The sequence below is a fragment of the Dendrobates tinctorius genome, unplaced genomic scaffold (genome assembly GCF_039654945.1).
Source record: "Dendrobates tinctorius isolate UK_male_01 unplaced genomic scaffold, ASM3965494v1 ptg000116l, whole genome shotgun sequence".
NCBI classification, from domain to species: Eukaryota; Metazoa; Chordata; class Amphibia; order Anura; family Dendrobatidae; genus Dendrobates; species Dendrobates tinctorius.
In genome coordinates this window covers 2378712-2405792 of record NW_027361784.1, presented here as the reverse complement: position 1 = coordinate 2405792, position 27081 = coordinate 2378712, and the positions used below count along the sequence as shown (strand labels likewise).

General features: G+C 45.3%; 1 long non-coding RNA gene across 1 annotated transcript; it reads left to right on the top strand.

Moving 5' to 3' along the window:
* Positions 1–1123: 1123 nt before the first annotated feature.
* Positions 1124–26794, top strand: LOC141101373 (uncharacterized). Its single transcript, XR_012234952.1, has 3 exons — positions 1124–1456; positions 1873–5847; positions 26656–26794. It is a non-coding gene; the product is annotated as an uncharacterized lncRNA (long non-coding RNA).
* Positions 26795–27081: the final 287 nt, after the last annotated feature.

The following is a 27081-nucleotide window of genomic DNA, read 5'->3' as shown; positions in this document are numbered from 1 at the left end:
TCTCCTGTAAACTCTATGTTGATGCCTTTGCCCAAAAAGCTCTACTTTTGTCTCATCTGACCAGAGGATATTCTTCCAAAACGTTTTAGGCTTTTTCAGGTAAGTTTTGGCAAACTCCAGCCTGGCTTTTTTATGTCTCGGGGTAAGAAGTGGGGTCTTCCTGGGTCTCCTACCATACAGTCCCTTTTCATTCAGACGCCGACGGATAGTACGGGTTGACACTGTTGTACCCTCGGACTGCAGGGCAGCTTGAACTTGTTTGGATGTTAGTCGAGGTTCTTTATCCAACATCCGCACAATCTTGCGTTGAAATCTCTTGTCAATTTTTCTTTTCTGTCCACAACTAGGGAGGTTAGCCACAGTGCCATGGGCTTTAAACTTCTTGATGACACTGCGCACGGTAGACACAGGAACATTCAGGTCTTTGGAGATGGACTTGTAGCCTTGAGATTGCTCATGCTTCCTCACAGTTTGGTTTCTCAAGTCCTCAGACAGTTCTTTGGTCTTCTTTCTTTTCTCCATGCTCAATGTGGTACACACAAGGACACAGGACAGAGGTTGAGTCAACTTTAATCCATGTCCACTGGCTGCAAGTGTGATTTAGTTATTGCCAACACCTGTTAGGTGCCACAGGTAAGTTACAGGTGCTGTTAATTACACAAATTAGAGAAGCATCACATGATTTTTCGAACAGTGCCAATACTTTTGTCCACCCTCTTTTTTATGTTTGGTGTGGAATTATATCCAATTTGGCTTTAGGACAATTCTTTTTGTGTTTTTTCACTTAAGACAAATTAAATGAAGATAATAATACCAAAGAATTTGTGTTTGCAATCATTTTCAGGAAGAAACTGAGTATTATCTGACAGAACTGCAGGGGTGTCAATACTTTTGGCCACAACTGTATGTAGCAACATGCCATGAGGTGCATATTTCTGCTTTTGACACCTGTTGCAAAAAGAATGTAATGTGTGAGGCGTACGGTTTCTTTTACTAAATGTTATTGTATTGAAAAGTGTAATTTTTCAATACTTTCTAATACATGATCACTTCCAAGAGAATGCTCCAGCACTCCGATATAAACATGATTTCTGCTTTTTTTTCTTTATCATTGTGGAGAAAATCTCAGGGCTAGAAAAGAGATTGTACCTTTGCTACCATCCTTGTTGTGACCCAGTCTTTCCTTAAATGCTTAAATGATTTACTGTTGTTTTTCCAAACTTTGCATAATATTTAAAACGTGCTTGTATCTCCACTTCTCTTGTGCCCCGCTACCTCCTGAATCCATTATTTACTCTTGAAAAAAAATCATGATGAAGACAAGATGGACCGCCTGCTCACTGAGTGATCAGATTTCAGCTGCCTATCAAAGTCTATGGCTAGGAAGAAGACCCAGAGCAAAAAGCAGAGTGAAAAAGAGAGTCACAGATACACACAGATAGTAATGCTGTTTCTAGTAAGTGTTTTATCTCACCTGCAGAGATGGATTCGCAGTTGCACTGTGCGGTACTGCTATATAACGTCCTCTATGCAGCTTTTGCTTTTTAACACATTCTGAATAAACACAGAAGAGCAGGAATTCCTCATGTCTCTGTGTGTACTGTGTATGTCAGTCATCACAGCAGCTAAACTCTAGCCACTAGCTCAGCAACAACTACAAATCAGTGTTTTCAGAGAGAAAAACTGTAGAAAATGCAGGCTACAGACCAAACAGCGGCCAGAAATTGTTTTATGCGATCGGTACACACATGACATCTTATTCTGAAATATTGAAATTGCCATATATGAGATTTGAAAAAAAAAAAAATCACATGACTTCTTTGAATAATTGCTTCTTAAGAAGGTTGTCTGACAGTGAATTTTTTTTTTTAGGCATTGATGGTTTGAAAATAATAAATATTGGCATATCTTCCAACGAGTCAGAAAAACAGAAGACAAGCAAGAAAAATGCATCATCAGAGAAATATCCTATGAAGTCCACTTCTAGCCATCTGACCACTGCAACCGGTCCAATTCTTTGACTTCCAATTGAGGCAGACATAAAAATAATATTTTTTTTTTTATTTCTATTGCACCAACATAACCCGCAGCACTTTACAATTGAAAAGGAACTTTTACATACGAGAGAAGACATTAGAGTAACACATAATTCATCACATACCAAGAGGAGTGAAGGACCTGCTCGCAAGCTTACAACCTACAAGGAAATAGGGGGGACACAAAAGGTTAAAATAATGTGCTGGTCGGTTAAGGTCCAAACTCCAGACAACAGTATAATATATAGGGGCATTCAAATAAAGCGGAATAAACCATTCATCAGCCAGTATGTGTACAAGTAGAGATATAAAGTGCTACTGAGTGCATGAAGGAGAGAACAAGGGATACCGTATTATAAGACACACCCCATATTTTGGGGTGGAAAATAGCAAAAAAAAAGATTTTTATAAGATGGGGGTCCGTCTTATCATCCATATTTAAGGTATCTTACCTAAGGGCTGGTTGTGGTAGAGTGGGGTCATAAGAAGCATGGTCCCTTCCTCAGGAAGCCGGCGGCAGCAGAAGTGGGGCAATGCTGCAGTCCCGGTGTATCCCAGTGGTGCAATGCTGCAGGTCCGGTGTCGGCAGTGAGACAGAGCAGAGTATGTTGCATGGAGCAGGGTCCCTTCCTCAGAATGCCGGTGGCAGAAATGTGACGTTGCTGCAGCCCGGTGTCCACGGTGAGCAAAGCCGAGTGCATTATTGGTTTCTCGGCGGCCATTTTCCTGAAGCCGAGGGCCACCAAGATCTCAGTCTGAGCAACCGCGGCCTCCGGCGGCATTTTCCTGAAGCCCACAGCCGTAGGAAAATGGAGCACGAGAGGCCCAGCCGAAATCTCAATCCGCTCATGCGCCACCTCCGGCGGCCCACGGCTTCAGGGAGATGGCTGCAGGGAAACCAATGATGCACTCCGCACTGCTCACCGCCGACACCGAGCATCAGCATCACCACACTTCTGCAGCCGCCGGTTCCCCGAAGAAGGGATGCTTCTACACCACTGCCGCAACCTCCCGGCCTGCGTTCGGACTATAAGACACCCCCCCATTTTCCTCCCAAATTTTTTTGGGGAAAAGTGCACCTTATAGTCTGAAAAATACAGTAGTTTGATTAGTGAACTCAGGTAATAGACTAGTCTAAAGAAATGTGTTTTCGGGTCAAGCTTGAAAGTGTGGATACTGGGAATTAACTGGACTGCCCAGGGTAGAGCAGTCCAGAAAACTGGAGCAGCACAAGAAAAATCTTGGAAACAGGAGTGGGATGTTTGGATTACAGAGAATAATAATAATCTTTATTTATATAGCACCAACATATTCTGCAGCGTTTTACAATTCAACAGTTCATATACAACATTTTTACAAGCCTCCTGCTCTGCATGCTTGCAAACCAAAACTGACACACCCAACCCTCTGCTGCAGGGGTTTTTACAAGGAACCTGTTGCCGTAGGCCACATGGAAAACCCGGCCGGGGAGGACCACCTCACTATCATCCTGTAGTCCGCTTCAAAAATAAAAGCCCATGGCAGGTTTTCTTAAATCTGCCTTGGACAAATAGCTTGCCCAAGAACAACACTTACTTTTATTTTGCATTGCAATCACAGCTATGCCTGTGACTGCAATGCACTCCCGTGGCCTCAATACGCTTCAGAGTGCATCCTAGGGGACACATAGAGACCCTCGCATATAACACCGGTCACTGCCTCACAGCCCATGGATTATTCAGCTGATGCCATCATGTCTGTAGATAAAAGATCTTTTTCTGCAAGTGGATTGCAGAGAATTAGGAAATAGATGTTCTGGTAGACTGTGCTGCTGTGAAAAAGGATCCACTTGTAGTAATATATATCTAGTTCATATGCAGTCTTGAGAAAGGGTTCGGTACAACCTGAAACATATTAATGAAAGCTACTTGGAATATTACCACATGTGGAACTATTACTTTTCACAGCAGCGCAGTCTACAGAGCATCTATCTCTTAATTCTCTTCAATGAGTGATCACACACACGGAGATGGCAATAAACGGGCATAGGAAGGTTAGCAGAGGAAGGTTTGAGGGGTTGACACACTCAGCTGCTTCACAGGGTAGATACAGGAATGGTTCTCGTAGTATATCACCTGCTGTTTTTTTTATTATGGACAGCATAAATCCTTAGCAGGGTTCAGCAAAATAAACAGAGCCTTTCTGGCATACCGGTAAAACAAAGATAAAGTTCAAAAGAGTCTTTTCTCTGCAGGATTTACCCGCAGGCAGCACACACCGTCCACAGCTCCTCCTGGAGCCAAGTGGGAGTTCTTCCTCTCCCAAGACACAATACCCATTGGCTCTCCAGACAAGCTATTTAAGCGAGACAATGTAATGATTCACCTGACTATGACATTATCCCAGGTCCTGTCAGTACACATGCCGGTGTCAGCTCTGCAGGTGGAGATATGGTGAGCATCCTCCAACCCACTCTATGGGTGTCCACATGTCATGGGCAGCCTAGGTAACTTTAGGCTGAAACCCCGGGGCCCCTGCGGTGTCCCTCAGACTAGGGGAAACCCTGTCCCAGGGTTTACACTGAAGGTGTGCCTGCCTGGGCCTCCGCCCTGTCCTTGTCTACTGTCCAGCCCTAAGCTGAACCCACCACCCTCCACCCAGTGAGGAGACCAAACACCAGACCCCACAAATAAGTATGGACAGGGATAAAGGAAACGCACCACACCGCGTACACACAGGAGAATACAATAATGTGCAAGGGCAACCAAAAAATACAACACAGGGAGGCAAAATGGCAACGACGGCATATACTACACCAGAAACCGTATGCTCCTTAGACCACCACTCCAGACAGGTATCGCTAGCACAAAGCAAGAGCTATAGTCGGCGACGCAGAAGACCAACTAGCGCCGCTGAGAACCAAGTGGTAGGATGGGGTATTACTGCTGTCTGCCGGACACCCTGGTGCGAACAGTGTCCGACATGACACCACATAAAACCAGCCCTTGTATGCAACTTTAATTAAACCCTCTCAACACTTGTGTGCTGGAGAAAAAATATCCTTGTTTCACATCACTGATGCCAATATACGCAGAGACACATATCTCCTCTCATGCACTGTGCCAGTGACCCTGTCACAGAGGTAACACAAAGAGTGCAGATTTTGACAGATTAAGTTTTAGATAGAGTGAGGAAATGATGGCAGAGTCAGCAGAAATTCAATCATTGGTACTTTGTAGTAATGCAGGGGTGATGTCAAGAGACGACGTGTATATCTGAGTGTCATCAGCATAGGTATGTCACTGAAAATCAAATCTACTGATGGTTTGTCCAATTGGGTTGGTGTATATAGAGAAGAGGAGCGGGCCTAGGACTGAACCCTGAGGAACACCGAGGAGAACCAAGAGAGAACAGTCATCAGTTCCGGAGCCAGCGCAAACCTTCCAAGCTGCCTGCACGGGATCCAAGGGGGCACTGGAAGTTTATTATTTAAAAAAAATAGTGCTTAAAAGAAAACAACATTTTAGCTCAGCATCTGACAACCCCTTTAAGAGTGAAACTTATTTGTCCTCAAATAAAATCTGACCTCTAATGTTATATTCTTTAATACTGAAACTTCCACATTGTGCTTTTATTATCAGGTCAGCAATATATTCTGTCATTCAATCTAACATTACATAAGACAAGGAAGAACATGAAGTCGCCAGACAGGAATAGAGAACACTGCTGACATCAAGATATTCAGTAGGGGCGCGAGGTCAGTCGTCTCTGGGTCACCGCTAGCACGTTTCCTGGCCCAGCACTGCTCCGACTCATTGATCGGGAGGTGAAGGTTCTGTACTGCACTTTCCTTCCTTTATTTGTTCTAGATAATGTATATTGTGTGTCTTGCTGTTGAAGAAGCAAATATTATTAGGTCTTACAGGCTGGACATATAATGCTGTTTGCATAAATCCAGTATAAACTATTCATTGCTGTGGCAATTAATATGTCATGCATATGTCAGAGTCCTGGCCACTTGGCCTCTGTTGTCTGATATGTAAGTGTGGTATGTGTGTGCTGTATTAGGGTAATATGTAATCGGTGTGAGTATGTGTGGTATACGCCTAATGTGTAATGCTATGTTCACAATTACACTCTGGGAGTTCTGCTTGTCTGTTCTGTTTTAAGGAATGCGTTCATGCCCAAAATGGATCCATTGCATAAGTAATACAGACGGAAGCAGAGGGGCCCCATTGATTTTTGTGGGATCTGTGATGTTTCCGTTTTTAGAATAGAAGAAAAAGTTCTGCAGGCTGCTCTTTGTCTTCCATTCTAAAAAGTGACACCAAACAGAAACCAGACAGACCACATGATCATTTTTTGTAAATAATCCATTCTGTGCATGAGTTCCATCTCTCTGTTCCAAAAATGGAACTTCCTTATACATTACTGCATGTGTCAGAAATGTGAGTGGTGCGTGCTCCATGCATCTAATGTGGAGGTGCTGTGTGTACAATGTGGGTAATATGACAGTGGTGTGGTTGCTTGCTGTATGTGTCTGAATTGATGTGAGCGGTGTGTTACATGTGTCTAGTACGTGAGTGGTATGTGTGGTGTGTGTGTCTGATATGTGAGTGGTATGTGTACTGTGTGTGTCTGATATGTGAGTGGTATGTGTACTGTGTGTGTCTGATATGTGAGTGGTATGTGTACTGTGTGTGTCTGATATGTGAGTGGTATGTGTACTGTGTGTGTCCGATATGTCAGTGGTATGTGTGCTGTGTGTGTCTGATATGTGAGTGGTATGTGTACTGTGTGTGTCTGATATGTGAGTGGTATGTGTGCTGTGTCTGTCTGATATGTGAATGGTATGTGTGCTGTGTGTGTCTGATATGTCAGTGGTATGTGTGCTGTGTGTGTCTGATATGTGAATGGTATGTGTGCTGTCTGTGTCTGATATGTCAGTGGTAGGTGTGCTGTGTGTGTCTGATATGTCAGTGGTGTGTGTGCTGTGTGTGTCTGATATGTGAATGGTATGTGTACTGTGTGTGTCTGATATGTGAGTGGTATGTGTGCTGTGTGTGTCTGATATGTGAGTGGTATGTGTACTGTGTGTGTCTGATATGTGAGTGGTATGTGTACTGTGTGTGTCCGATATGTCAGTGGTATGTGTGCTGTGTGTGTCTGATATGTGAGTGGTATGTGTACTGTGTGTGTCTGATATGTGAGTGGTATGTGTGCTGTGTCTGTCTGATATGTGTGCTGTGTCTGTCTGATATGTGAATGGTATGTGTGCTGTGTGTGTCTGATATGTCAGTGGTATGTGTGCTGTGTGTGTCTGATATGTGAATGGTATGTGTGCTGTCTGTGTCTGATATGTCAGTGGTATGTGTGCTGTGTGTGTCTGATATGTCAGTGGTGTGTGTGCTGTGTGTGTCTGATATGTGAATGGTATGTGTACTGTGTGTGTCTGATATGTGAGTGGTATGTGTGCTGTGTCTGTCTGATATGTGAATGGTATGTGTGCTGTGTGTGTCTGATATGTGAATGGTATGTGTGCTGTGTGTGTCTGATATATGAGTGGTATGTGTGCTGTGTGTGTCTGATATGTGAGTGGTATGTGTGCTGTGTGTGTCTGATATGTGAGTGGTATGTGTGCTGTGTGTGTCTGATATGTGAATGGTATGTGTGCTGTGTGTGAATGGTATGTGTGCCTGATATGTGAGTGGTATGTGTGCTGTGTGTGTCTGATATGTGAATGGTATGTGTGCTGTATGTGTCTGATATGTGAATGGTATGTGTGCTGTGTGTGTCTATGTGAGTGATATGCGTGCTGTGTGTGTCTGATATCTGAATGGTATGTGTGCTGTATGTGTTTGATATGTGAGTGGTATGTGTGCTGTGTGTGTCTTATATGTGAATGGTATGTGGGCTGTGTGTGTCTGATATGTGAATGGTATATGTGCTGTGTGTGTCTGATATGTGAATGGTATGTGTTGTGAGTTCATTTTCCCCTTCACCATTGAGGTCTGATGAACTCCCTCTTCTGGTGAAGGAAGGTAGTGAGGCTGATTACCAAGCACCTGAGCTGAATGATGATGACTGGGTGACGGGAATTGCTGACTGGATATAAGGCAGCCGACGCCCTTCTGCCTTGCTGGTGATTTCTCTGAGGGATTCTAGGAGACCAGTCTGATTCCTGCTCCTCAAAAGCTAAGTTTTCTGCTCTGCTTTTTGCATTTGTGTTTTGGTTTTGTTTTGCCTTGTTTTTCAGGATTTCTGCCATTCCCTGCTGGGGTGAGCTGAATTCCTTTTTGCTCTGTCTTCAGAAAATACCTGAGTACTGATATAGTCTTTTGAAGCCTAGCGTCTTCAGGGCTTTTTTCCCTATCAGTCTGTTGGCTCTTGTTTTGATAGGGTTTTGGCGGATTGCAGACAGCAGCTTTTCTATCCTGACCTATTAAGTTAGCTTGGGCCCCATCATTTGCTCAGCCTATCTTTCCATCTGTGTGAGTGTTTTTTCATCTTGCTTCACCATCATCATATGTTGGGGGCTGCCTATTGCTTTGGGGTCTGCTCTGGGGCAGTTTAGATTTCCCTTTCTGTTTTTAGGCTATTTAGCTCTCCGGCTGTGTTCGAGGGGTCTAGGGCACCATAGGAACCCCCCACGGCTACTGCTAGTTGTTGTTGATAGGTTCAGTGGTCTACAATCCGATAGCTGCCAACTTCTCTGGTTTTCTGGACTTAGCTAGTATTTCTGTTTTTGCCTCCTACGGTGACTCATTCATAACAGAATCACCAGCCATACCGCAGATCCTAGGGTACTCAATAGCAGGAAAGAATTGTATAAAAAAAAAAAAAAAAAGAAGGTGTGTATATTTTTTCCTCTATATCTGTGAGGCCGTAGGGGGAATTTTTTTTCTCTCAATGGAGATAAAGCAATTGTCTGATCGTGTGGAGCAGCTCGCTGCGGAAGTGCGGGGAATTTCCGCCTACCTTGCTCATTCACATGCTGCTGAACCAAAGATCACTACTCCTGATGTGTTTTTTGGGGATCGGTCTAAATTTTTGAATTTCATAAATAATTGTAAATTATTTTTTGCCTTGAAGCCTAACTCATCAGGGAGCTCCGCACAGCAGGTTACAGTTGTCATCTCTTTGCTGCGTGGCGATCCCCAGGATTGGGAGTTTTCTTTGAAACCAGATGATCCTATTCTGACTAATGTGAACGCATTTTTTCAAGCCTTGGGGTTGTTGTATGACGAGCCTAATGCTATTGATCAGGCTGAAAAGACCCTGTTGGCATTGAGCCAGGGTCGAGATTCTGCAGAATTGTACTGTCATAAATTCCGAAAGTGGGCGGTCCTTACTGCCTGGAATGATAATGCCTTGGCAGCTCTCTTTCGGAAGGGTTTGTCAGAAGCCGTAAAAGATACTATGGTGGGATTTCTTGTTCCCTCTGGTCTTGACGATTCTATGTCATTAGCCATTCAGGTTGATCGGCGTTTACGTGAACGCAGGACTGCACGAGAGGTGTTGCCACCTGTTGAACAAATGTCTGAACCTATGCAATGTGATAGAGTTTTGTCCAGTGAGCAACGTCAGGAGTTCAGAAGGCGTAATAAGCTGTGTTTTTTTGTGGAGATGCCTCGCATATTATTTCTGTCTGTCCTAAACGAGAGAAACGTTTTGCGCATACGTTTTCTGTGGGTTGTGTTCAACCTAAGTTTCTTCTGGCAATTACTCTGATCTGCTCCCTGTCCACATTTTCTGCCAAGGCTTTTGTGGATTTGGGAGCAGTCTTGAACCTAATGGACTTGGATTTTGCTAAACGTTGTGGATTTCCGATGACACCTCTGCGGACGCCTATCCCTTTGAGGGGGATTGGTGCTACTCCTTTGGCGAAAAATAAACCTCAGTTTTGGACCAAGGTGGTAATGCGGGTCGCCCCAGACCATCAAGAAAATTGCAGATTTTTGGTGTTGCATAATTTGCATGATACCATTGTTCTGGGGTTTCCCTGGTTGCAAATTCATAATCCAGTTTTGTATTGGAAATCTGTGTCTGTGGTGAGTTGGGGTTGTCGGTGTGCCCTTAGTGAGGCTCCGTTTTTTTCCACCTCTCCTCAGTCGCATGATGTTCCTGACTATTTGGCGGACTTTTATGATGTATTTAGTGAGAATGAGTCTGCGTCTTTGCCTCCTCATAGGAGTTATGACTGTGCAATTGAACTGAGCCCGGGGTGTAAATTTCCCAAGGGTCGGCTCTTCAATTTATCTGTACCCGAGCACGAGGCTATGCGATCCTATATTAAGGAGGCGTTGGAGAAGGGTCATATTAGACCATCCTCTTCACCCTTAGGTGCTGGGGGTTTTTTTCGTGGCCAAAAAGGATGGTTCATTAAGGCCTTGTATTGATTATCGTGACCTCAACAAAATTACTATTAAATATCAGTATCCGTTACCCTTGATTTCGGATCTATTCTCCAGAGTTAAAGGTGCTTGCTGGTTTACCAAGCTTGACCTCAGGAGGGGTATAATCTTATCCGCATTAAGCATGGGGATGAATGGAAGACGGCGTTTAATACTCCGGAGGGACATTTTGAGTACCTGGTGATGCCTTTTGGGCTCACTAATGCCCCTTCTGTCTTCCAGTGCTTCATGAACGAGATTTTCCGAGACTTTGTGGATAAATTTTTGATTATCTATCTGGATGATATTTTGATCTTCTCCAAGGATTGGGATTCTCATGTGGAACATGTTCGGACTGTGTTCTGGATCTTGAGGGAGAATTCCCTGTATGTCAAAGGATCGAAATGCCTTTTTGGTGTACAGAGGATTTCATTTTTGGGATTTATTTTGTCTCCGTCAACTATTGAAATGGACCCGGCCAAGGTACAGGCCATTTATGATTGGGTTCAGCCCACTTCTTTGAAGGCCCTCCAGAAGTTTTTGGGTTTTGCTAATTTTTATCGGAAATTTATAGCAAAATTTTCTAGTATTGCCAAGCCATTGACTGATCTGACTAAGAAGGGTGCTGATGTGTTGAATTGGTCTCCGGAGGCTGTTTCTTCCTTTCAGGAGCTGAAGCGAAGATTCACTTCTGCCCCGGTTTTGCGGCAACCTGATGTCTCACTCCCGTTCCAGGTAGAGGTGGACGCTTCTGAGATTGGTGCAGGAGCTGTTTTGTCCCAAAAGGTTCCTGTAACATCTAAAATAAATCCCTGTGCTTTCTTTTCCCGAAAGTTCTCTCCATCTGAACGCAACTATGATGTGGGGAATCGGGAACTGTTAGGCATGAAATGGGCATTTGAGGAGTGGAGACATTGGTTGGAGGGAGCTAAACATCAAGTCGTGGTCCTCGCTGACCACAAGAATTTGATTTACCTGAAGTTGGCCAAAAGCTTGAACCCTAGACAGGCTAGGTGGGCCTTGTTTTTTACACGTTTTGATTTTGTGGTCTCTTTTCTTCCTGGCACTAAGAATGTCAAGGCTGACGCTCTCTCTAGGAGCTTCTTTGCTGATTCTCCTGTGGTGACCAAGCCTGCTACCATCTTAGGCGAAGGGGTAGTTCTTTCTGCCATCTCGCCCAATTTGAGACGTGCTCTGGAAGAGTTCCAGGAGGACAAACCTGAGCGTTGTCCCAGTGGAATGTTGTATGTTCCTGACCAGTGGAAGAAGAGAGTGATGTCTGAAGTTCATTGCTCTGCATTGGATGGTCATCCAGGTATTTTTGGTACTAGAGATCTGGTGAGTCGGTCTTTTTGGTGGCCCGCCTTGTCTCGTGATGTCAGGAATTTTGTGCAGTCCTGTGGGACTTGCTCCCGGTCTAAACCTTGTTCTCGCTCTAGTGGGTTGTTGATGCCTTTGCCGGTCCCCAGGAGGCCATGGACCCATATTTCAATGGATTTTATCTCTGATATGCCTGTCTCTCAGAGAATGACTGTTTTTTGGGTGATTTGTGATAGGTTCTCTAAGATGGTTCATCTTGTACCACTCCCTAAGTTGCCATCTTCCTCTGAGTTGGTGCCCCTGTTTTTGCAACAGGTGGTTCGCTTGCACGGGATTCCTGAGAACATTGTATCTGACAGAGGAGTTCAGTTTGTGTCTAGATTTTGGAGGACTTTCTATTCCAAGCTGGGAATTCAGTTGTCCTTCTCCTCTGCTTTTCACCCTCAGACCAATGGGCAGACGGAGAGAACAAACCAGACCTTGGAGTCGTATTTGAGATGTTTAATTTCCGCTGATCAGGATGATTGGGTTTCATTTTTGCCCTTGGCCGCATTTGCTTTAAATAATAGAGCTAGTTCTGCCACTTTGATGTCACCTTTTTTTTGTAACTTTGGGTTTCATTCTCGATTTTCTTCAGGGCAGGTGGAGCCTTCTGCCTGCCCAGGTGTTGACACTGTGGTGGAGAGAATGCACCGAATCTGGGACCAAGTGGTGGATAAGTTATCTCTCTCCCAGGAAAAGGCCCAGCGGTTTTCCAACCGACATAGGACCATTGGTCCCCAGTTTAAGGTTGGTGATATGGTTTGGTTATCATCAAAAAATATCGCTATGAAGGTGGCTTCTCCTAAGTTTAAGCCTAGATTTATTGGACCTTACAAGATTTTGGAGATTATTAATCCGGTCTCTTCGTTTGGCTCTTCCTGTTACATTCAAAATCCATAATGTGTTTCATAAGTCCTTGTTGAAGAGGTTTGTTGAACCAGTTGTTCCTGGGGTGGCACCTCCGGACCCTGTATTGGTTGAAGGTAACATGGAATATGAGGTAGAGAAGATACTGGATTCCCGTCTGGCTAGACGGAGACTCCAGTATCTGGTTAAGTGGAAGGGTTATGGTCAGGAGGATAATTCCTGGGTCTCTGCCTCTGATATTCATGCCAAAAGATTGGTGCGTGCCTTTCATCGGGCTCACCCTGATCGCCCTGGTGGCGTGGATGAGGGTTCGGTGACCCCTACTCAAGGGGGAGGTACTATTGTGAGTTCATTTTCCCCTTCACCATTGAGGTCTGATCAACTCCCTCTTCTGGTGAAGGAAGGTAGTGAGGCTGATTACCAAGCACCTGGGCTGGATGATGATGACTGGGTGACGGGAATTTCTGACTGGATATAAGGCAGCCGACACCCTTCTGCCTTGCTGGTGATTTCTCTGAGGGATTCTAGGAGACCAGTCTGATTCCTGCTCCTCAAAAGCTAAGTTTTCTGCTCTGCTTTTTGCATTTGTGTTTTGGTTTTGTTTTGCCTTGTTTTTCTGGATTTCTGCCATTCCCTGCTGGGGTGAGCCGAATTCCTTTTTGCTCTGTCTTCAGAAAATACCTGAGTACTGATATAGTCTTTTGAAGCCTAGCGTCTTCAGGGCTTTTTTCCCTATCAGTCTGTTGGCTCTTGTTTTGATAGGGTTTTGGCGGATTGCAGACAGCAGCTTTTCTATCCTATCCTATTTAGTTAGCTTGGTACCCATCATTTGCTCAGCCTATCTTTCCATCTGTGTGAGTGTTTTTTCATCTTGCTTCACAGTCATTATATGTTGGGGGCTGCCTATTGCTTTGGGGTCTGCTCTGGGGAAGTTTAGATTTCCCTTTCTGTCTTTAGGCTATTTAGCTCTCCGGCTGTGTTCGAGGGGTCTAGGGCACCGTAGGAACCCCCCACGGCTACTGCTAGTTGTTGTTGATAGGTACAGTGGTCTACAATCCGATAGCTGCCAACTTCTCTGGTTTTATGGACTTAGCTAGTATTTCTGTTTTTGCCTCCTACGGTGACTCATTCATAACAGTTATGTGTGCTGTGTGTGTCTGATATGTGAGTGGTATGAGTGCTGTGTGTGTCTGATATGTGAATGGTATGTTTGCTCTATGTGTCTGATATGTGAATGGTATGTGCGCTGTGTGTGTCTGAGATGTGAGTGGTATGTGCACTGTGTGTGTCTGATATGTGAGTGATATGTGTGCTGTGTGTGTCTGATATGTGAGTGGTATGTGTGCTGTGTGTGTCTGATATGTGAATGGTATGTTTGCTGTATGTGCCTGATATGTGAGTGGTATGTGTGCTGTGTGTGTCTGATATGTGATATGTGTCTGATATGTGAATGCTATGTGTGCTGTGTGTGTGTGTCTGATATGTGAGTGGCTTGTGTGCTGTGTGTGTCTGATATGTGAATGGCATGTGTGCTGTGTGTGTCTGATATGTGAGTGGTATGTGTGCTGTGTGTGTCTGATATGTGAGTGGTATGTGTGCTGTGTGTGTCTGATATGTGAGTGGTATGTGTGTTGTTTGTGTCTGATATGAGAATGGTAGGTGTGCTGTGTGTGTGTCTAATATGTGATATGTGTCTGATATGTGAATGGTATGTGTGCTGTGTGTGTCTGATATGTGAGTGGTATGTGTGCTGAATGTGTCTAATATGTGATATGTGTCTGATATGTGAGTGGTATGTGTGCCTGATATGTGAGTGGTATGTGTGCTGTGTGTCTGATATGTGAATGATATGTGTGCTGTGTGTGTCTGTTATGTGAATGGTATGTGTGCTTTGTGTGTCTGATATGTGAGTGGTATGTGTTCTATGTGTGTCTGATATGTGAGTGGTATGTGTGCTGTATGTGTCTGATATGTGAATGGTATGTGTTCTGTGTGTGTCTGATATGTGAGTGGTATGTGTGCTGTATGTGTCTGATATGTGAATGGTATGTGTTCTATGTGTGTCTGATATGTGAGTGGTATGTGTGCTGTATGTGTTTGATATGTGAATGGTATGTGTGCTGCGTGTGTCTGATATGTTAGTAGTGCCTGTATTACATGTGTCTAATAATACGAGTGGTGTGTACTGCATAAGTCTAATCTTTGTGTGGTTTATGCAATGTAGAAGCATTAGTCTAATAAGCTTGCAACCATTTTTCTGAAAAAAAAAAAACACAAAAGCACCATTTTCCCTATTAAACTTATTTTAGGTAAATAGCCCAAACAATTAATATAGACAACATAATTGGTATGTGTCTGATATGTGAGTGGTATGTGTGCTGTGTGTGTCTGATATGTGAGTGGTATGTGTGCTGTGTGTGTCTGATATGTGAGTGGTATGTGTGCTGTGTGTCTGATACGTCAATGGTATGTGTGCTGTATGTGTCTGATACGTGAATGTATGTGTGCTGTGTGTGTCTGATATCTGAATGGTATGTGTGCTGTATGTGTTTGATATGTGAGTGGTATGTGTGCTGTGTGTGTCTGATATGTGTCTGATATGTGAATGGTATGTGTGCTGTATGTGTATGATATGTGAGTGGTATGTGTGCTGTGTGTCTGATATGTGAGTGGTATGTGTGCTGTATGTGTCTGATATGTGAGTGGTATGTGTACTGTGTGTGTCTGATATGTGAATAGTATGTGTGCTGTATGTGAGTGGTATGTGTACTGTGTGTGTCTGATATGTGAATAGTATGTGTGCTGTATGTGTCTGATATGTGAATGGTATGTGTGCTGTGTGTGTCTGATATGTTAGTAATGTCTGTATTACATGTGTCTAATAATACGAGTGGTGTGTGCTGCATGAGTCTAATCTTTGTGTGGTTAATGCAATGTAGAAGCATTACAGTGTAATATGCTTGCAATCATATTTCTGAAAAAAAAACACATAAGCACCATTTTCCCTATTAAACTTATTTTAGGTAAATAACCAAAACAATATAGACAATATAATTGGTATCAATACATCTATAATCCCCCCATTTATTAAAGTAGCAGACACCATAAATATAAAAATTAATTGGCATAATTTAAACATGGTTCAAGTCTGAACTTTGAATTCATTTTTGGGTCTTAATTAATTTTGCGTGTTTATTTCTTCCTGGTACTACTTTCTTTTGCCCCTATTTCCAGTTATGGGTAACCAGGTGCCCATAAATTGCTGATGGCTACCCTCTATTGATGACCTATATAATATACTTAGGATAGGTCTTCAATATCAGATTAATGAGGTCCATCACCCATTACCCCCACTGATTAGCTACTATAATCTCTGGCTGGTTATACACAGTGTACAGAGAAGAGCATAACCATTCACTGTGTAGTGGCCGTTCCTGGGTACTGCAGTTCAGCTCCTCTTCACTTTAGTGGGAACTGCAGTACCAGGGAACGGCCACTATGTGGTGTACTGAGCTGTCTACATCCATTCACTGTTTACATCACGAATGAAAATATTAGATTGATAGGGGGGGGGGAGTTTGGACCCCCCATCAATCTGTTATTGATGACCTAGCCCATGGATAGGTCATCAGTAGAGTTGAGCGAAACGGGTCTAAAAAATTCAAAAGTCACCGACTTTTGGCAAAGTCGGGTTTCATGAAACGAAACCCGACCCTAGGATGAGGTCGGCCATGAGGTCGGCGACTTACGCGCCAAAGTCGCGTTTCAAAAGTTTGTTTTGCGCTCTTTTTCAGCCAATCAGGATCCACGGACACTGTGGGCAACGTGATGACATAGGCACGGGTCACCACCATCTTTCAGAAGGGCATGCAAGTGATTGGCTTGCTTTGGTGGGCGTCACAGGGGGTATAAAAGGGCGTGCACGCCGACCGCCATCTTACTTCTGCCGATCTTAGTATAGGGAGAGGTTGCTGCTGATTCTGTAGGGAGAGCGTTAGGCAGGGAAGAAGACAAAAAAACTGCTTCTGCTGCTAGCGATTTGGCCTGCACAACACACCACTCACTGTGTGTGCAGTGCAAGGGGAGGCTATATAGTGGTGTATCAGTGGTGTTGGTTGTTGGGCTGCCTTCTAAGGCTTCCTGACATTCCTGCATTGCTGTTTACCCACTGCTCGGCAAACTGCTTTTTTAAAAGCAATCCAATCTCCCTTATCCTCTAGTCACTTTTGTCACAGCTGTGCCATCGAGCCTGCCACATAGCGCTCAGATATTCATTGGGCCTCACACAATCCAAAAGTGTCCAGTGTCCAAAAGTGTGTGCAGAGATTCAAAATCTCCCTTATCCTCTAGTCACTTTGGTCACAGCTGTGCCATCGAGCCTGTCACATAGCGCTCAGATATCAGTGGGCCTCACACAATCCAAAAGTGTCCAGTGTCCAAAAGTGTGTGCAGAGATTCAAAATCTCCCTTATCCTCTAGTCACTTTGGTCACAGCTGTGCCATCGAGCCTGTCACATAGCGCTCAGATATCAGTGGGCCTCACACAATCCAAAAGTGTCCATCCAGTGTCCAAAAGTGTGTGCAGAGATTCAAAATCTCCCTTATCCTCTAGTCACTTTGGTCACAGCTGTGCCATCGAGCCTGTCACATAGCGCTCAGATATCAGTGGGCCTCACACAATCCAAAAGTGTCCAGTGTCCAAAAGTGTGTGCAGAGATTCAAAATCTCCCTTATCCTCTAGTCACTTTGGTCACAGCTGTGCCATCGAGCCTGTCACATAGCGCTCAGATATCAGTGGGCCTCACACAATCCAAAAGTGTCCATCCAGTGTCCAAAAGTGTGTGCAGAGATTCAAAATCTCCCTTATCCTCTAGTCACTTTGGTCACAGCTGTGCCATCGAGCCTGTCACATAGCGCTCAGATATCAGTGGGCCTCACACAATCCAAAAGTGTCCAGTGTCCACAAGTGTCTGCAGAAATTCAAAATCTCCCCTGTCCTATAGACACCTTGTACCTTGTTTTACATTACTATATAGTTTGTTGGATTTTGTCTACATTTCTACCAAAAATGAGGAAGGCTGGTGGAAGAGGCCGTGGAATTGGGCGGGGGTTGGCAGCTGGTAATGATGGTGTTGGATCTGATGGTAGTGGCAAGAGCAAAATAGGACCGAATGCAGGAGGTGCTGACCCTGCGTCATCGTCTGGCTACATAAGGCCTCGAACGCTTAGTTTTCTAGGAGTTGGCAAACCGCTTTTAAAGCCAGAGCATCAGGAAAAAGTTTTGTCTTACATTGCTGACTCAGCCTCCAGCTCTATCGCCTCCTCTTCTTCAGTTGTAAAAAGTAAAAGCACTGAGTCGTCATTGGAGGCTCATGTTCATGAACCACACCTTTCCTTGTGTCCTTCACCCCAACCAAGATTGAAGGATGACGCAGGCCATACTACTGATTACTCCATGGAGCTGTTTTCACATACCATGCCTGGATTATCAAGTGAAATGGTGAATTACCCAGGCCAAGATGAATCTGACATGGAGTGCACTGATGCACAGCCGCTGATGGATGATTCTGCTGGTACATTCACTCAGAGCACTACATTGTCCTCGCAGTGTACAGAGCCAGATTCTGACCCTGATGAGACTCAGGTGCCCCTTCCCGCACACTATACCACCATACACGGTGACACAGAGGAAGGTGCACATGACATAGAAGAGGAGGTGATGGATGACCCAGTTGTTGACCCAGATTGGCATCCATTGGGGGAAGAGGGTGCTGCTTCCAATAGCTCAGATGAGGAGCATCCACAGCAGACATCGACATCGCAACAGCTGTTATCTGGCAGGCCCGGAGCACTCCAAAGACAGGTTCCAAACATCAAAAGAGTTGCTGGACAGCTTGTCCAGAGGGTCAAAAGATCACAGCGTGCTAGGCCGCAAAATATCTGCCAAAGTAGGAAGAGTGCAGTGTGGCACTTTTTTGAACAAAATCCTCATGATCAGGCCAAGGTTATCTGTAAGAAGTGCGCAAAGACCTTTAGCCGAGGGAAAAATCTGAAAAATTTGAATACCAGTTGCATGCTTAGACATTTAACCAGCATGCACTTGCAAGCGTGGACACAACACCAAACCTCAAGTGCCACATGTGCAACTGATCACAACGAAGGTAGTCAGCAACGCTACATTGTTTCCCCCACTGTAAGCCCACCGGTTAGCACAGCAGCAAATGTTGAGGTGTCGTTGCAAGACCACAGCAGTCAGGGAATCCCACTGTTATATCAACGAAAGACTGATTCTAGGCCATCAGAAAGAACACCAACTCCATCACCATCATCAACCCTCTCTCAGTCCGCCCTGTCCACCGCTACTTCCACCATATGCAGCTCTCAAGTCCAGCTCACCCTCCCAGACACTATGAGTAGGTCAAGAAAGTACTCAGTCTCTCATCCGCGTACACTGGGTTTGAACGCCCACATTGCCAAACTAATCTCGTTTGAGATGATGCCCTTTCGGTTGGTGGAAAGCACAGCTTTCCGCGAACTCATGGCCTATGCAGTACCACGCTATGACCTACCCAGTCGCCACTTCTCTCGCAAAGCCATCCCAGCCCTCCACCATCATGTGAAAGACCGCATTGTCCATGCACTCAAGCAGTCAGTGAGCGGAAAGGTGCACCTCACAACTGATGCATGGTCCAGTCGGCATGGCCAGGGCCGTTACGTGTCCATCACTGCGCACTGGGTTAATGTGGTGGATGCAGGGTCCACAGGGGACAGCGGTGGTGGGACAGTGCTGCCTAGCCCATGGTATAGGAAACAGTTGGCTGTAGGCGTTCGACCCTCCTCCTCCTCCTCCTCCAGAAGCGAAAGCTCGTCCACAGAGCGCAGTCGTACGAGCACTCCATCTGCAGCTGCCACTGTTGCACACGATGTGTCCCCCTATCGAGCAGCTAGCGTCAGCAGGCTGTGTTGCAGATGATGTGTTTGGGCGACAGACACACCGCCGAGGTGCTGGCCGAGTACTTGAAGCGACAAACTGAGTCATGGCTGGGCAGTGTACATCTTGAGGCAGGCAAGGTAGTTAGTGATAACGGCCGTAATTTTGTGGCAGCCATAGCCCTTTCAAAACTCAGCCACATACCTTGCTTGGCTCACACCTTGAACCTGGTGGTGCAGTGCTTCCTCAAAAATTATCCGGAGTTAACAGCCCTGCTCCAGAAGGTGCGAAGACTGTGCGTGCACATCCGCCGGTCGCCTGTTCACTCCGTTCGTATGCAGAAGCTGCAGCGATTGCTCCACCTTCCCAACCACCGCCTCATTATCGATATTGCAACAAGGTGGAACTCCACCCTGCACATGGTGGAGCGGCTGTGCGAGCAGAGGCAGGCCATAATGCATTTGTGGGAGGATACACGGCCAGGCACTTTGAGAGCAGACATGGAGTTGACAGGTGTGCAGTGGTCGAAGCTGAAAGACCTTTGTAAAGTCCTTCAGTGTTTTGAGGAATGCACACGGCTGGTAAGCGCAGACGACGCCATCCTAAGCATGAGCATCCCACTTATGCGTCTGCTCATGCAAACTTTGACGCACCTTAAGGAGCAGGCTTCTGCAGCCAATGTTGATGAGGAGGAAGAGGAGGAGGGAATCCTTGATGACATTCAGCCATTGTCTGCTCAGGGACCTCTCCTGGACGAGGTGGAGGAAGAAGAGGAGGAGGAGGATGATGATGGGGATGATTACTTAGGGGAGGAGGATGCATCTCGTGGGGAAAGTGAAAATGTTGGCGTGGCAAGGTCTGGTACAGGGTTTGTGCGTGACTGGAGGGATGTGGATTTGCCAGAAAGTGCTCCTCCACCCAGCACTCGCAGTGCATCATTGACACCGGGAACATTGGCCCACATGTCAGATTATGCCTTGCGGATCCTAAAAAGGGACCCCCGCATTGCCAAAATGCTGAACGATGACGACTACTGGTTGGCCAGCATCCTGGATCCACGCTATAAAGGCAAATTACAAAACATCATGCCACAGGAGAACCTTGACCTAATATTGGCTAATAAACAAGCAACTCTGGTAAATCGGTTGCTTGAGGCATTCCCAGCACACAGCAGCGGTGATGGTTCTCACACGAGCCGTACGGGCCGGGGGCAGCTTGGCAGAGGTGTTCGTGGTGCACACAGCAGAAGTGGCGTTGGAGACAGGGGTTTCATGACAATGTTGTGGACTGATTTTTCAAATACCGCTCACACAACTGGTAATACTGCTTCGATGGAAAGTGACAGGAGACAGCAGTTGTCAACTATGGTTACAAACTACTTTTCCTCCCATATCGTTGTTCTCCCACACAGGTCATTCCCCTTTGACTATTGGGCCGCTAAACTGGACACCTGGCCTGAATTGGCCCAATATGCCTTACAGGAGCTCGCTTGCCCAGCTGCAAGTGTGCTATCGGAAAGAGTCTTCAGTGCAGCTGGATCAATCCTGACAGAAAAAAGGACCCGTCTGTCAACCCAAAATGTGGATGATCTAACCTTCATTAAAATGAACCACGCATGGGTTTCCAAGGATTTTGTCCCACCTTCCCCTGATGACACATAGGGTGACAGAAAAATGGCTTGCTTTGGTCCACCTCTTCCTGGTACTTCACCTATTTCGCCTTTTGTATCAGCTGAATGTCCAACATCAACATATGTCACTTTCTAAAACTCCCTAACTCTGCTGCCTCCCCCCCCATGGCCGGGGTCACCACCTAGCGCACGACACCGTGCGAGTGCCGTTGCCCTGGACAGGTGGGTAGGCCGACTCTTGGGCGCGGGCACTGGCACAGGGTCCCTCATAGTGCAATCAAGTGTATCTGACGGTGGTGGTGCACACCCGCCGTCAGACACACCGCTGTACTATGAGGGGCCCAGTGCCAGTACCGACGTCCACGAGTGGGCCCCCCTTGCTTGGGCAGGGCCCCAGCATTTGCAATCTTTACCTCTCCCTGCTCCTCCGCTGTGTAATCTGGGCCGTCAAATCCATACTGTGCCTGACACCGTCTGAGCCTGCCTCCTGATGTATAGACATATATTTTGAATGTGTACGCTATCCATACATGTTATCCGGGGAAACGGTACCCTTTCTAACCTTTGTGCAATCACGTGCAATCCATACTGGGCCTAACACCGTCTGAGCCTGCCTCCTGAGACATATATTTTGAATGTGTACGCTATCCATACATGTTATCTGGGGATACGGTACCCTTTCTAACCTTTGTGCAATCAAGTGCAATCCATACTGGGCCTAACACCGTCTGAGCCTGCCTCCTGAGACATATATTTTGAATGTGTACGCTATCCATACATGTTATCCGGGGATACGGTACCCTTTCTAACCTTTGTGCAATCACGTGCAATCCATACTGGGCCTAACACCGTCTGAGCCTGCCTCCTGAGACATATATTTTGAATGTGTACGCTATCCATACATGTTATCCGGGGATACGGTACCCTTTCTAACCTTTGTGCAATCACGTGCAATCCATACTGGGCCTAACACCGTCTGAGCCTGCCTCCTGAGACATATATTTTGAATGTGTACGCTATCCATACATGTTATCCGGGGATACGGTACCCTTTCTAACCTTTGTGCAATCACGTGCAATCCATACTGGGCCTAACACCGTCTGAGCCTGCCTCCTGAGACATATATTTTGAATGTGTACGCTATCCATACATGTTATCTGGGGATACGGTACCCTTTCTAACCTTTGTGCAATCACGTGCAATCCATACTGGGCCTAACACCGTCTGAGCCTGCCTCCTGAGACATATATTTTGAATGTGTACGCTATCCATACATGTTATCTGGGGATACGGTACCCTTTCTAACCTTTGTGCAATCACGTGTAATCCATACTGGGCGTGAGAACGGCTGGCGAGCTGTTAAGCAAGCTACAGCACCTGTGGTTTGCACACGTAAGTTTTTCATTTTTTCAGGAATGACGGTTAGGCCTAATTCCGGAACTGCGGTTGACCTGCACTTACTGGGAAATCATTGTTCGCGGGTAATAATTGTAATCAGTGATCCCCATCACTAACGTTGTTCAGCGGGTTATCTGCACCTGTAAGCGACAAACGCTGGCCTTTTCAGTGTAGCGCACATGCAGCCACGGACATGTAAGGGCATGACACACCAGTTATTGGCCAATCTCATGTGCCAGAGCCTCACGTGTCCCTCTAGTAAGCCGGACTCGGACCGCGGGGCATGACGGAGTCTCGTTCGTTAACGGAATTAAGCTTGCAATGTGTGCATCTGTTCTGTAGCTGGCATGGTTGAGGTTTCCCAGGTGGAGTCGAATTTAACCGTAGGCTCCACTCCTGGTGGTGCCCTTCTGGACATTCCTTTAAGGTTCAGCTTTGCAACCATACTGCCCACGTAAAACAAACACTTTGCCTTCATGAACGCTGTTTGGAGGGTCATGACTCGTGGGAATAACGCCGCCCAATCAGTTAACCTGCTAGAGAGATCCTTTGTTGCTCCCAAGCATGACATCACACTCCCTAGGAAGAAGGTAATGCCACTGTGGCGACCGTACTCCTGGGGGCGACACAAGTGCACTGATGCCCAGCCACTGCTCGATGAATCTGCTGGTACATTGACCCAGACCACTACATTCCCCTCGCACGCTACACGACCTGAATCTGACCCTGATGAAACTCAGGTTACCCTTCCCATATACAGTTCCATCTTACACGGTGACAAAGAGGAAGCTGCAGATGAAAGTGCAGGTTCGGCCCACCCGCCATCAGACACACCACCGTACTATCAGGGGCCCTGTGCCAGTGCCGTCGCCAACGAGTGGGCCCCCCCTGCTTGCCCAGGATCACAGCACTTGCAAAGTTGAAATACTGTGCAGTGAGATGGAAGATGGGAACGACGAGGAGTCCAGACTAGTACAGGGATTCCCTAGCGAGGAGACTTATTTGATTGTTTTCAATGTTGGGACAGCAATTTTTGGGGAGCACTATACTCTGGAGAATGATAGATGGGGCCCACCATACACTGGAACATTCCAAAGGTGGACATCAGACACTGGAGCAGCATTTACAGGGCCCATTATACACTAGAGCATTAGAAATGGGGCCCATTATGTTTGGAGCATTATTTGGGCCCATAAGACAGTGGAGCTTCATCCATGGGGACCAACATATACTGTAGCATTATGTGGAGCTCATCATATACTGTTTCAAACATTATATGGGACCAATGATTCTGTATGGAGAAATAGATGGGCCTCGTCATGAGATGTAAAAAGTGAGGTATTTTTCATTGTACTATACCGTTATTTCTCTGCCGTATCGGAGCATGATATGTTGTGGTATGTGTTAAAGGGGCGCTCTTTCGCCCAGGGCACATGAAAACCTGGAGCCAGCCCTCCCCCCCACAGTCTGTAGCCAAATAACCCCCATTTTTCAGTGCGTAACTTGTATTATGAAGTTAATTAAGGTTGACAAGCTTAAGTAAGAAGAATTGATGCTTTTGGCATTCAAATGGGCACTGTTGGTGTGTTTCCTGTCCTCTCACTGCCGACTTTTATTCCCCATTGACTTACATTGGGTTTCGTGTTTCGGGACGACCCCGACTTTTCCCTATAAGCGGACGATCTTGCTCGACCCGACTTTTGGAAAAGTCGGGTTTCATGAAACGAAACGCGACCCTAAAAAACCAAAAGTCGCTCAACTCTAGTCATCAGTATCACAAGTCCTGGAAAAGCCCTTTAAATCTCTCACTCATAGTGTGTTTTCTGTAATTTGTAGGACTTTGTTAGCTAGCTGTTATCTTCTACATCCCTATAAAATGCTTAGAATTCTATCTTGGGTTATTCTCTCTATCTCATATGTATCTGTATGTGCGAGAACAGATAATAAACAGCATAAAACCGTCATTGTTTAGTTCTGGATGACAAGCGTGAATGTACACACCGAGATACGCATCCTACAAGGATCATCGGCAATCTTCATTACACTCATTTGCAGAACAGTCTTTGTGCTATAATGGCTCACATATTCCCGAAGTGTTTACATTGTATGTAAAGGAAGTGATTTAGGCTATGTGCACACGCTGCGGATTGGTCTGCGGATTTTGCAAAATCCGCAGGTCAAAAGACCTGCGGTTTATCCGCGGATTAGCCTGCGGTTTTCCCCTGCGGTTTATCATCTCTACAATGGAGGAGATGGCAAACCACAGCGGAATCCGCAGAAAAGAATGACCTGTCAATTCTTTCTGCGGATTGGAAACCGCAGGAAAAACCGCGCGGAAAATTCCGCACAGTCTGCACTGCGGTTTCCAATTTCCATAGGATATAACGGTACTGTACAACGCAGCTAATTCTGCTGCAGATCCGCAGGGCCAAAACCGCTGCGGATCCGCAGCAGAATCCGCAGCGTGTGCACACACCCTAAGTCTTTATGTCTTTATGTCTCCTTCCTTTCTAGATCATGAATTCTCTATAGCACCAGGGCTTGAATCCACAATGTGCTCGACACATCATTCACACACCTGATCTCTTGGATTATGTCGAAGTTAATGAGCGTGTATAATATGTATTCCAAATAGTTCTCCGTCAAATGTCAGACCCTTTAATACAGGAAAGATGTATATCTTTGTACCGTGTTAGCCAGTAGATAGAAAAATATTCAGGATTGAGAGTCCTCAGTAGTTGATACCTTTTAATGGCTAACTGAAAAGATGGTAATACATTGCAAGCTTTCGAGACTACTCAGGTCTCTTCATCAGGCTAGACTAATACAAAATCTGAAGTCACATATTTATGCACAATACAGCCTAGAAAAAATGCAATAGATAAGACAAGTGACGTGAAGCAGAACTATCAATATGGGAGAGGGAGAAACATAAATACAATGTTTATATTTATGTTTCTCCCTCTCCCATATTGATAGTTCTGCTTCACGTCACTTGTCTTATCTATTGCATTTTTTCTAGGCTGTATTGTGCATAAATATGTGACTTCAGATTTTGTATTAGTCTAGCCTGATGAAGAGACCTGAGTAGTCTCGAAAGCTTGCAATGTATTACCATCTTTTCAGTTAGCCATTAAAAGGTATCAACTACTGAGGACTCTCAATCCTGAATATTTTTCTAGACCCTTTAATAAGAATTTTAATAAGAACTGCAACATGACATAAGATGTATTTTCATGAATCGACAATTGACTAAGTAAGGAAGCGCTTGTAATCGGCTGATCGGGTCATTTAATCATTTATGCCGGCATAGGCGATGTGATGCCAATAAAATGAAGCTGCATGGATAGAAAACATTCATGTTAACAATAGTTCTGTTCCCATCAGTTTAAGTCGGCCTGTGCACCGATTGACTTATATATTCACTAGTTAACAGGCCAAAATTGACATTTCATTTATTATTTATTTATTATGCTTTGCTTATATAGCGCTATCTTATTCCGCAGCACTTTACAGACATAATCATCACTGTCCCCAATGGGGCTCACAATCTACATTCCCTATCAGTATTTATGTGATATATGTATACCAACATAAACCAAACTCAATTTTTGTGTTTTTTTCTTTGTATTTTTGCATTCTGTGCAAGCCGGGGTGTGGGCTACGTCTCTTGAGCTGAAAATTAGACTTAAAAACTTCCCTAGGCTGGTGTCTACAGGTCGGGACCTGGTCCTTTGTCTGCCCTTATTCACACACTGATGTCAACTCTGACACGTGGTAAGGTTTTTAATATTAGACAGCGTAGGACTGTCCCGATCAGGGTCACTTTGTCGACGGTGGGATGGCTTTTATGCCATTTTTTATCAAAAACAGTATTACTAAGAACCCTGTGTTATTTAGATCCACTTTTGATTTTTACTTACTTAGTTACAGCAGGATTTATGTTTATTTTGCTTCTTGTAGGTTTTGTGTGGTTTATGGCCAAAGTGAACCTGCGTTTATGTGCTGCATGTATATCAACTTAAACCAACCTCAATTTTTGTGTTTATTCCCTATCAGGATATTTTTGGAGTGGAGGAAGAAACCTGAGAACACGGAGGAAAAACCCACGCAAACACAGGGAGAACATACAAACTCCTTGCAGATGTTGTCCTTGGTGGGATTTGAACCCAGGACCCCAGCACTGCAAGGCTGCAGTGCTAACCACTGAGCCACCTTTCTAAATGGACTTTAAAGGGGTTGTTCAGGCTTGGGCTGCAAGTCTGTAGTCATTATGTGACTGCAGACTTGTGAATCCTCAAGGAGCACACAGTGCGAGCTGTCGTGGTTCTCCGCTGCCAACAACAAAATTATGCAATTTTAATACTTCCGGCCACATTCCGGCTAGACGTGTCTAGCCTCGTTCAATTCAATTGCAATGAGCGAGGCGGCGCATGTCTAATCAGCCTGTGACCACATATATTCAAAATGCAAATCTGTGGACAT